Consider the following 12,710-nt stretch of genomic DNA (forward strand, 5'->3'; position numbering starts at 1 on the left):
CTGTATCTCTAACCTAAATCTAAACTAAGTATCCTAATGACTGGATCTGTCCAAACACTGTCAACTCTATAAAGCAGGGAGAGGAAGATGTTTAAAGTCGTTCAGCAATGCAACAATTTAGCAGTCTGAAGAAGGCTTCCGACCCGAAACATCACCTATTCCTTTTTCTCCAGAGATGCTGCCCTCTGTGTTACTCCAGCATTTTGTGTCTATAACCCAGCATTCTGCAGTCCCTTCCCACGCAACAATTTAATATTCGCACAGCACTATCTCTATGAAAAATTTACATTGGCTGCAGGCTCACAAGGTATTATTCTTTCCGACCCATTGAAGCGTGAATGATACTGGGTGGGAAATAGAGCCAGGGTTCCAGGCAAATCTGTGGATGCCAGTAACAGGGTTAGGTTAAAATTGCCTGCAAAGCTCCGACCTTATTTGATTGTACAACGCAATTGTTCCATCTTAAAAAATGTTTAGTTCAGAGATGGAGTACAGAAACAGGCCGATCGGCCCACCGAGTCCGCGCCGACCGGCCATCCCCCCAGACTGCACACTACCTTACACTCTAGGGATAATTTACAATCTTAACAATCTGCAGGACCTATACATCAGGAGGTGCAGATCCAGAGCAAGCAGGATTATGAGGGACCCCTGCCACCCCAGCAACGGACTGTTCCAGCTGCTACGGTCAGGCAAACGCCTCCGCTGTCACGCTGTGAAAACGGAGAGGATGAGACGGAGTTTCTTCCCACAGGCCATCAGGACTGTTAACTATTATAACTCCAGGGACTAAATTTTGTCATCTCTGTATTAACTTTAATTTATATGCTGTAATTGTAATTCTTTTTTGTGCACAATCCGCAGGCATTGCCACTTTCATTTCACTGCACATCGTGTATGTGTATGTGACAAATAAACTTGACTTGACTTGACTTGACTTAACCAAAGCCAAGTAATCTACAAACATGCACGTCTTTGGAGTGCGGGAGGAAAGTGTTGCACCCGGGGAAAACCTATGCAGGTCACAGGGAGAACGTACAAACTCCGTGCAGACAGCACCCGTAGTCAGGATCGAACCCAGGTCTCTGGTGCTGTGAAGCAGCAACTCTGAAAAATGAGGGATGATCAGATATGGAAGTCTGAAAATGTTTACTGTGGTTTTGATGCCAACAGCTAATATGGAACTAATGATTGACCATGATCTGTCTTGGGCACCAAAGATGCAGGTGAATTAGAAACATAGGAAATAGGTGCAGAAGGAGGCCATTCGGCCCTTCGAGCCAGCACCGCCATTCATTGTGATCATGGCTGATCATCCACAATCAGTAACCCGTGCCTGCCTTCTCCCCATATCCCTTGATTCCGCTAGCCCCGAGAGCTCTATCTAACTCTCTCTTAAGTTCATCCAGCGATTTGGCCTCCACTGCCCACTGTGGCAGAGAATTCCACAAAGCCACAACTCTCTGGGTGAAAAAGTTCCTTCTCGCCTCAGTTTTAATTCAAGGGAACCCACAATGGTGTATTCTCTGATGACAGGTTGCGATAATTTTACCCTTAAAACACTGATCCAAAGCTGACACTTTTAAAGTGGAATATATCACAAAATGCTGGAGTAACTCAGCAGGTCAGGCAGCATCTAGGAGAGAGGGAATGGGAGACGTCTCGGGTCGAGACCCTTCTTCAGACTGAAGAAGGGTCTCGGCCTCGAAACATCACCCATTCCTTCTCTCCTAGACGCTGCCTGACCTGCTGAGTTACTCCAGCATTTTGTGAATACCTTCGATTTGTACCAGCCTCTGTAGTTATTTTCCAATACTAAAGTGGAATATGATCACCGGTGGTCAATTAGCCTGTCAACAAAAGGATGCTGATTTCTTTGGGCTTTGTTGGCAATGAACTTGCAACGGATATATTAATTACAAGTCTGAAGAGGGTTCTCGACCCGAAACGTCACCAATTCCTTCTCTCCGGAGATGCTGCCTGTCCCGCTGAGACACTCCAGCATTTTGTGTCTGTCTTCTCTTTAAACCAGCATCTGCAGTTCTACCCTACACATTTTATTGCAAGCCAAGTGTACAAACGTGCACTTTGTTTTGCAAAGACGCCTGAGCTCTTTTGCATCTTTTTATTTAATAAAATGGATGCGTGTAAAAAAAATATTTCAGGGCACAGCGGTAGAGTTGCTGCCTTACAGCGCTTACGGCGCCAGAGTCCCGGGTTCGATCCCGACCAAGGGCGCTGTCTGTACGGATTTTGTACGTTCTCCCCGTGACCCGCGTGGGTTTTCTCCGAGATCTTCGGTTTCCTCACACACTCCAAAGACGTACAGGTTTGTAGGCTAATTGGCTTGGTATAAATGTAAAAAATAGTCCCTCGTGTGCGCAGGATAGTGCTAATGTGCGGGGATCGCTGGTCGGTGTGGGCCTGGTGGGCCGGTGGGCCTGTTTCCGCGCTGTATCTCCAAACTAAACAAAACCAAGCATACAAATACGCGATCCTGCATGGATTTTTGTTTTGTAATGATCCCTGTGTTTGGGCCTCCTCCAGTGCCATAGTGAGGCCCACCGGAAATTGGAGGAACAGCACCTCATATTTCGCCTGGGCAGCTTGCAGCCCAGTGGTATGAACGTCGACTTCTCCAACTTTAGATAGTTCCTCTGTCCCTCTCTTCCCCTCCCCCTTCCCAGATCTCCCTCTATCTTCCTATCTCCACCAATATCCTTCCTTTGTCCCGCCCCCCTGACATCAGTCTGAAGAAGGGTCACCCATTCCCTCTCTCCTGAGATGCTGCCTGACCCGCTGAGTTACTCCAGCATTTTGTGAATAAATACCTTTGATTTGTACCAGCATCTGCAGTTATTTTCTTATACTACCTGTTTTTCCCCCATTTTTTTCCTAAAATCCATTTATGGATGTGCGTGAAAAAAATGTTTAGGTTTAGGCTTAATATTGTCACGTGTAAATAATGTCAATATGAGAAAATAGTGTAAATAAACCTGTACCGTAAAAATCTTTTGCATGCTGCCCAAACAGATCAGATAATACTGTCTGTAAATACAAAATGATGGCAGCGGCTCTGCCTAAGAAAGGCGTCGAGGATGATCTTCATGGTCTGGCACAGTTCTCATTAAAGATCATAGACGTCAGGCTAATGCAGCTGTGACAGCACTTTGGAAAATGAGCCATCTTAAAGGTGGAGCAGCATTGCTGACAGCGAAAGCTTTTACCCCGAGCCAGGAGGTTACGAGTTCAAGTCCATTCGATCCTGTGGCCAGACTGTGTCACTAGGTAATGTAGAAAGGAACTGAGGATGCTGATTTATACCGAAGACGGACACAAAGCGCTGGAGTGACTCAGAGGGTCTGGCAGCGTCTCTGGAGAAAAAGGAATAGGTGACGTTTCAGGTCGGCGCCCTTCAGACTGAAAGATAGGGGTGGGCTGAGGGGGAGGGTGCAGCAATGGGCCTTTCCAGCCTGGTGCAGGTGGGACTCTGAAAATGGTGCCGCAATCTGGAATATGGACTCAGTGGGCTGTTTTTGTGCACACTGTACTTAATCGGGGATTGTACTAATGAATGCAAGGCAATAATCTTACTGACCTGTACTAGCTTGGCACACATGACGATAAAAGAACCATTGAACCATTGAACCAAGCAGAACTCACACCAAGTGCCCTGAATGCAATAGATGCCATGAATAGGATCAGTAAATTAGTAGGTACTTCTCCACAACTGACACGGTGGCGCAGGGGTAGAGCTGCTGCCTTAGATCACCAGAGACGCGAGTTCGATCCTGACTACGGGTGCTGTCTGTACAGGGTTTGTACGTCCTCCCCGTGACCTGCGTGGGTTTTCTCCGGGATCTCCAGCAACCTCTCACACTCCAAAGCCGTCCAGGTTTGAAGGTTAATTGGCTTCGGTAAAATTGTAAATTGTCCCCAGTGTGTGTGGGATAGTGTTAGTCAAGTCAACTCAAGTCAATTTTATTTGTATAGCCCATTTAAAAACAACCCACGTTGACCAAAGTGCTGTACATCAGTTCAGGTACTAAGAACAGACATACAATGGCACACAAACATAACAGCACATACATAAACAGTTAAACAGTTCACAGCGCCCCCTCAGAGGGCTTCAAACGCTAGGGAGTAGAAATAGGTTTTGAGCCTGGTGCGGGGATCGCTGGTCGGCACGGGCGCGTTGGGCCGAAGGGCCTGTTTCCACGCTGTATCTCTAAACCCGACTGAACTAAAACTGCATCTGTTGCGTCTGATGCGCAGATTTGTATTCTGGGTTTTTAAATGCAGAGTAATAATTACTGCTAATTAAAATTAATTAAGGAAATTAACAGTAGGAGCGAAAAGAACCTTGAGATAGACCGATGAACTCTGTAACTAAGGTGCTTTTGCACAGCTGTTCAGTTTAGTTTATTGTCACGTGTACCGAGGTACAGTGAAAAGCTTCTGTTGTGTTCTAACCAGTCAGCGGAAAGACAATACACGATTATAATCCAGCCATTCACAAAGCGTATAGATATGTGATAAGGGGATAACGTTTAGTGCAAGATATAGCCAGTAAAGTCCGATCAAAGATAATCCGAGGGTCACCAATGAGGTAGATAGTAGTTCAGGACTGCTCACTGGTTGTGGTCGGAGTTGCACTAAACGTTATTCACGTACATCTCTAGTCAGAGGGTGGAATTCTTTGCCGCAGAAGGCTGTGGAGGCCAAGTCAGTGGATATTTTTAAGGCAGAGATGGATAGATTCTTGATTAGTACGGGTGTCAGGGGTTATGGGGAGAAGGCAGGAGAATGGGGTTAGGAGGGAGAGATAGATCAGCCATGATTGAATGGCAGATTAGACTTGATGGGCCGAGTGGCCTAATTCTGCTCCTATCACTTATGACCTTATGATTGCAAGATAGATTTGTGCAAACCTTGACATTTGATGAGTAGTGTACATGAAAGTCTTTTAGTACAGGGCCCAACGTAACAAGCATTGAGAAATGTCCTTCAACAAGACTAGTCCATACATCATCATGATTTAAGGGAATCGTGCCAAATGTAAAGTCTCAATTTATTTAGCAATAAATCATTTTTTAAATATTAAAAACAATACATACTTTTTAAAAAGCACATAGAGAGTGATAGAGTGATACAGTGTGGCCGATGTCTCCCAGCTACACTAGACCCACCTGCCCGCATTTGGCCCATATCCCTCTAAATCTGTCCTATCCATGTACCAGTCTAACTGTTTCTTAAACGTTGGGATAGTCCCAGCCTTAACTACCTCCTCTGGCAGCTTGTTCCATACACCCACCGCCCTCTGAGTGAAAAAGTTACCCCTCAGATTCCTATTAAATCTTTTCCTTTCACCTTAAACCAATGGTCCTCGATTCACCTACACTGGGCAAGAGACTCTGGGCATCTACCCGATCTATTCCTCTCGTGATTTTGTGCACCTCTATAAGATCAGACTGATGGGAGAGGGGGGAATTAATTTCAGGGGTGTCAGCGGTTATGGGGAGAAAGCAGGAACGGGGTACTGATTGTGGATGATCAGCCATGATCACATTGAATGGCGGTGCTGGCTCAAAGGGCCAAATGGCCTACTCCTGCATCTATTGTCTATTGTCTATTGTCTAATCTTGTATGTTTCAATAAGATCCCCTCTCATCCTTCTAAATTCCAGTGTATACAAGCCGCGTCACTCCATTCTTTCAACATACGAATTACAGAGAGCCCATGTGATAAAAAATTGCTACCACAATCAAATAAGTTCATAAGTTGTAGGAACAGAATTAGGTCATTCGGCCTATCAACTCTACTCCGCCATTCAATCATGGCTGATCTATCTTTCCCTCTCAACCCCATTCTCCTGCCTTCTCCCCATAACCGCTGACACCCCTGAAATTAATTCCCCCCTCCCCCGTCAATCTGAAAGGCTCCCGACTCGAAACATCACAGAAAATAGGTGCAGGAAGAGGACATTTGGCCCTTCGAGCCAGCACCATCATCCATCCATGTTCTCCAGAGATGCTGCTTGACCCTCTGAGTTACTCCAGCACTTTGTGTTCTTTTTTTTGTCAACCAGCATCTGCAGTTTCTTGTTTCGACAAATTAACTTGCGTAAAGGCACTTACGTGTCAGATTTTGAAGATTGATTTGAAAAGTTAACCAGAACACCACAACTTGAGTGGAAATTAATAGAATATTTTCAATGTTATGAAGGATGAATTAGTGCAGGTAAATTACAGTGAAGTTAAAAAAAAGTCAGTCATAATTTTGGCCTCTTTAGTTTAGTTTAGAGATACAGCGTGAAAACAGCCCCTTCAGCCCACCAGGTCCGCGCTGATCAACCATCACCCAACAACTAGTTCTATGTTATCCCATCTTTCCCAGATAGGTTATCTCTGAGTGGTGAACATTGACGCTGAGGTTAACGACAGGATTGCCAAGGCCAGCGCTGCCTTTGGGCGACTCCGTGAGAATGTTTGGGAGCGGAGAGGACTCGGCCTTACCACCAAGCTGAAGATCTACTGTGCAGTGGTACTCACCACTCTTCTCAATGTCAGTGAGACCTGGACTGTCTACAGCAGACATGCCAAACAGCTCAACCACTTTCACTTGAGCTGCCTACGCAGACTCCTTCACATCAGGTGGCAGGACAAAATTCCCGACACAGTGGTCTTGGAACGGGCCGGAATTCCCAGCGTCCACACCCTCCTACGGAAAGCCCAAGCCAGATGGGCAGGCCATGTCGTCAGAATGCCCGAGAGTCGACTGCCAAAACAGCTTCTGTATGGAGAACTGTGTCAGGGCAAGCGCTCAGTAGGAGGACAGAAGAAACGGTTTAAGGACTGCCTCAAAGTGTCCCTCAAAGACTTGGACATCAACCTCAGCACCGTCCAACCCGGCGTAGCAAGCTCACCACAGGAGCCCGTGCAGTAGATGCACCGAGTCTCTTGCCCAGAGCATAATTAGACCATTCGGCCCATGAACTCTACACCGCCATTCTATCAAGGCCAAACTATTTTTCCCTCTCAATCCCATTCTCCTGCCTTCCCCCCATAACCCCTGACACCCACATGTTCCCTAGAGTGTAGGATAGAACTAATGTAAGGGTGATCGCTGGTCGGCACGGACTCGGTGGGCCAAAATGACTGCTTCCACGCTGTATCTTTGAACTAAACTAAAGTTCTAATGTATTTTGCTGGCAGCTAAGCACCTTTGGCTGCTGGAGTTTACTTTGCTTTCTGTTTTCTTTGCCTCTGCTGAGTCGGTACGTGTTACAGGATGAAAAGTAATTGGCATCAGAAAGTGGCTAATGAAGGGCATGAAGATGGGTTATCGGATTAGCGGCAATTAAGGGAGATTTTCATTACCTGTTGTCCACCTATAAATTGGCTCGCTGTGGAAAACACATCTCGAGAAAAATTGAAATCATTTTGAAACACAGGCACATGTTGTTTTCAGATATCATGTAAAAATTGCATCTCTCTATTTAACTTGAAGCTATCTGTAGCCACGTTTTTCAAAACACTTTGAATTAAATCGGAGCTGCTGTATCTTAGCAACTTATTGGAAACTCTTGCAAATCAGAGATAGGTCGGCACGGTGGCGCAGCGGTAGAGTTGCTGCCTTACAGCGCCATGGGAGCTTGTCTGTACGGAGTTCCGTAAGATCATAAGAAATAGGAGCAGAATTACTGAGCATTATTGACCATTACTGACCATTAATGACCATGTGATTTATTCACAAAATGCTGGAGCAACTCAGCAGGTCAGGCAGCATCTCGGGAGAATAGGAATGGGTGACGTTTCGGGTCGAGACCCTTCTTCAGACTGATGTCAGGGGAGCGGGACAAAGGAAGGATATAGGTGGAGACAGGAAGATAGAGGGAGATCTGGGAAGGGGGAGGGGAAGGGAGGGACAGAGGAGCTATCTAAAGTTGGAGAAGTCGACGTTCATACCACTGGGCTGCAAACTGCCCAGGCGAAATATGAGGTGCTGTTCCTCCAATTTCCGGTGGACCTCACTATGGCACTGGAGGAGGCCCATGACAGAAAGGTCAGACTGGGAATGGGAGGGGGAGTTGAAGTGCTCGGCCACCGGGAGATCAGTTTTGTTAATGTGGACCGAGCGCAGGTGTTCAGCGAAGCGATTGCCGAGCCAGCGCTTGGTTTTGCCGATGTAAATAAGTTGACATCTAGAGCAGCGGATGCAATAGATGAGGTTGGAGGAGGTGCAGGTGAACCTCTGTCTCTTCCCAGATCTCCCTCTATCTTGCTGTCTCCACCTATATCCTTCCTTTGTCCCGCCCCCCTGACAACAGTCTGAAGAAGGGTCTCGACCTGAAACGTCACCTATTCCTTCTCTCCCGAGATGCTGCCTGACCTGCTCTGTGAATAAATCGATTTGTACCAGCATCTGCAGTTATTTTCTTATATCTATCTATCTCTGCCTTAAATATATACGTTCTCCCCATGATCTGCGTGGGTTTCCACCGAGATCTTCGGTTTCCTCCCACGCTCCAAAGGCGCACAGGTTTTTTGGTTAATTGGCTCGGTCTGAAATATAAATTGTCCCCAGCGCGCGTAAGATAGCGTTGGTGTGCGGGGATCGCTGGTCGGCGCTGTGGGCCAGTTTCTGCCATGTATCGCTGAACTAAACTAAAATACGTGGAAGTCATCGCAGTGCAGTCGAGGGGTTAAGTATAGGAGCAAAGAGGTCCTTCTGCAGTTGTACAGGGCCCTAGTGAGACCGCACCTGGAGTACTGTGTGCAGTTTTGGTCTCCAAATTTGAGGAAGGATATTCTTGCTATTGAGGGCGTGCAGCGTAGGTTTACTAGGTTAATTCCCGGAATGGCGGGACTATCATACGTTGAAAGACTGGAGCGACTAGGCTTGTATACACTGGAATTTAAAAGGATGAGAGGAGATCTTATCGAAACGTATAAGATTATTAAGGGGTTGGACACGTTAGAGGCAGGAAACATGTTCCCAATGTTGGGGGAGTCCAGAACAAGGGGCCACAGTTTAAGAATAAGGGGTAGGCCATTTAGAACTGAGATGAGGAAAAACTTTTTCAGTCAGAGAGTTGCGAATCTGTGGAATTCTCTGCCTCAGAAGGCAGTGGAGGCCGATTCTCTGAATGCATTCAAGAGAGAGCTGGACAGAGCTCTTAATGATAGTGGAGTCAGGGGGTATGGGGAGAAGGCAGGAACGGGGTACTGATTGAGAATGATCAGCCATGATCACATTGAATGGCGGTGCGTACAGGCTCGAAGGGCTGAATGGCCTCCTCCTGCACCTATTGTCTATTGTCTATCGTAATTTGACTTCTCTCTGCATTGACGGATGCAAACTTTACCACCCCCCCCCCCAAAAAAAAAGCGGTACAGTCAATGTTGACAGGTCGCGTTTCCAATGCATGTTCACATTTTGTTGCAAAACAAACAGCACTTGTCATTTATTGTGGAAATGTGTGATAGAATACTGAGTAACACCTGCAACAGTGAAAGGATTAGCAATCAGGCTGTGCCACCCGAAGCTATCCGGTTCAGCCTCAGTCTTTGGGTAAACAACAGATACGTTATTGACAGCAACAAGACAAAGCGGTGGATAATGTGTTTTCGGCAAAAACATGATGTTAAAAAAAAAAGGCACGGCGGTCCATCAGCTGATGCTGCCATACAAAGGGAAAGAGTAGAACTGGTATTAATAGCAGTGTACAGTGATACTGTTTGAACAGGTGTGTGGGGAGTTGCTATGATATGCAGTGAATAGCAGGAGTGTTGTTTCCAGTCAATAACTCTGCAACGTTAAAAGAATGAAAACCTTCATTGTCACAACATTCGGCGCCTTGGGAACTTTTTTTCCTCTCGTTTGGGGCGAGGGGTGGTGGCGAATCTGTGGAATTCATTAAACTAAACTAAACTAAACTAAACTATACTAAACTAAACTAAACTTAACTAAACTGCCCTGGGCCTCCTCCACTGTCAGAATTCATCTAAACTAAAACTAAACGAAACTTAACTAAATTGGTGGCACAGCGGTAGAGTTGCTGCCTTACAGCACTTGCAGCGCCGGAGACCCGGGTTCGATCCCGACTACGGGCGCTGTCTGTGCGGAGTTTGTACGTTCTCCCCGTGACCTGCGTGGGTTTCCTCCGAGATCTTCGGCTTCCTCCCACACTCCAAAGCCGTACAGGTTTGTGGGTTAATTGGGTTGGGTTTGTAAACTTGGCATAAGTGTAATTTGGCCTTAATGTGTGTAGGCTTGTGTTAGTGTCCGGGGATCGCTGGTCGGTGCGGACTCGGGGGGCGGAAGGGCCTGTTTCCGCGCTTTATCTCTAAACAAAACTAAACTAAACTAAGCTGAACTAAACTAAACAGTCTGAAGAAGGGTCTCGACCCGAAACGTCACCCATTCCTTCTCTCCTGCAGATGCTGCCTGACCCGCTGAGTTACTCCAGCATTTTGTGAAATAAACTAAACAGGATGGTGAATTTGTGGAATTAATTGTCACAGATGGCTGTGAGGGCCGTCAATAGATATTTTTAAGCCTTGTAGGTTTGTAAGTTAATTAGCGTGGTAAAATTGTAAATTGTCCCAGGTGTGTGTAGGATGGTGTTAACGTGTGGGGATCACTGGTCATAGAGTCATAGAGTGATACAGTGTGGAAACAGGCCCTTCGGCCCAACTCGCCCAAACCGGCCAACAATGTCCCATCTACACTAGTCCCACTTGCTAGTCTGCGCTTGGTCCATAACCCTCCAAACCTGTCCTATCCATGTACTTGTCCAACTGTTTCTTAATCGATGGGATAGTCCCAGCCTCAACTACCTCCTCTGGCAGCTTATTCCATACACCCACCTGTGTGAAAAAGTTACCCCCCGGATTCCTATTAAATCTTTTCCCCTTCATCTTGAACCTAAGGTCGGCGCGGACTCGGTGGGCCGAAGGGCCTGTTTCCACACTGTATCTCTACACTCTACTCGACACTCTAAACTACACACTATTAGATTCTTGAACCAACTTGCAAATCTGTAAACCTTCAGCAACTGAACATTACTGACCATGTCTTGCACTACAATGGACTCGTTTGCAATGTTTTGAACTGATGTCTTTTTAACAGTCTTTTCTGATTTCACAATCCATGAGACCATAAAGCACAGGAGCAGAATTAGGCCATTTGGGCCCATCAGGTCTACTCTGCAATTCAATCATGGCTGATCTATCTTTCTCACTGTCTTGCACAACCTCTGAGTGATAATGTGCATGACGTATGTATAATTTATATTTTTGTATGTTTGTCTATGTTGCTGCTGCAAGAAAAGTGTTCATTGTTTCATAGGGGCAGCACCGTGGCACAGCGGTAGAGTTGCTGCCTCACAACACCGGGGATCCGGGATCGATCCTGACATTGTGTGTTGTGTGTGTGGAGTTTGCACGTTCTCCTACGTCACCGCGTGGGTTCTCCACGGGCGTTTCCAGTTTTCTCCCATGTTCCAAAGACGTGCAGGTTTGTAGGTTAATTGGCTTCTGTAAATTGCCCCCCCTAGTGTGTGTGGAATGGAACTAATGTACGTCTGATCGTTGGTCGGCACGGACTTGGTGAGCCGAAAGATCTATTTGCACTCTGTATCTCTAAAACTAAAACTAAAAACTAAAACATGTGAGTTTGTAGGTTAATTGGCTTCTGTAAATTGCCCCTAGTGTGTGTAGAATAGAACTAGTGTACGGGTGATTGTTGGTCAGTGTGAGCTCGATGGGCCGAAAGGCCTGTTTCTATACTGTATCTCTAAATTAAACTAGTGTACTTAAGTACAAAGCGAATTTACAGAAAACTCTGCTTTAAGTGTCGAATAGGTCAGGAGGACACATTATTGGCAACAATGTGAATGCAAGGTTCAACTGATCATTGGTCAGCACGGACCAACTGGGCCGAAGGGCCTGTTTCCACGCTCTATCTCTAATCTAAACCTCTATCTGACTGAACTTGTGCATATGATGATAAAACACCATTCAACTTGACTAGAATTGCTGCAGTTGGTGTAGGAAGGAACTGCAGATGCTGGTTTAAACCGAAAATAGACACAAAATGCTGGAGTAACTCAGCGGGACAGGCAGCATCTCTGGAGAGAAGGAATGGGTGACGTTCAGACTCAAGTCTGAAGAAGGGTCTCGATCCGAAACGTCCCCCATTCTTTCTAGCCAGAGATGCTGCCTGTCCCGCTGAGTTACGCCAGCATTTTGTGTCTACCTTCACTGAAGTTGGTGGGTGCCCTCTCTTGGTGACAGACTGTAACTGCAGCGCTGGTAAATATTGGGAAGGTGTCCCAAGTCTCACTCACACTGTCTCCAATTATCCCGACAAAGAAACAATCTCCAACCATTAAGGACAAGCACATGTAAAAGACGTGTCCGCTGCAAGTGGCTATTTAGTACGTGTGTGTTCATTAACGAGTGGCAGAATACATGTGTGACAAAAGATGTTTTTGAATATATTATCCGAATTAAACAGTGAATCCACTAAAGCAGCCAGCCACCTGTGACTCATTTTGGAACGTCTAGGTGGAGTGGTATTCTCACAAACCTCATTAATCTATTATCAAAACATTTAAGTGTGCAAAGTACGGACGATTTTAGGCAATTTTTTCTAAGGGAAATCGTGATGTGAAAATAAATGCCATTTCTCCTCCATTTTCCTGC

The sequence above is a fragment of the Rhinoraja longicauda genome, chromosome 2 (assembly GCF_053455715.1).
Source record: "Rhinoraja longicauda isolate Sanriku21f chromosome 2, sRhiLon1.1, whole genome shotgun sequence".
Classification (NCBI taxonomy): domain Eukaryota; kingdom Metazoa; phylum Chordata; class Chondrichthyes; order Rajiformes; family Arhynchobatidae; genus Rhinoraja; species Rhinoraja longicauda.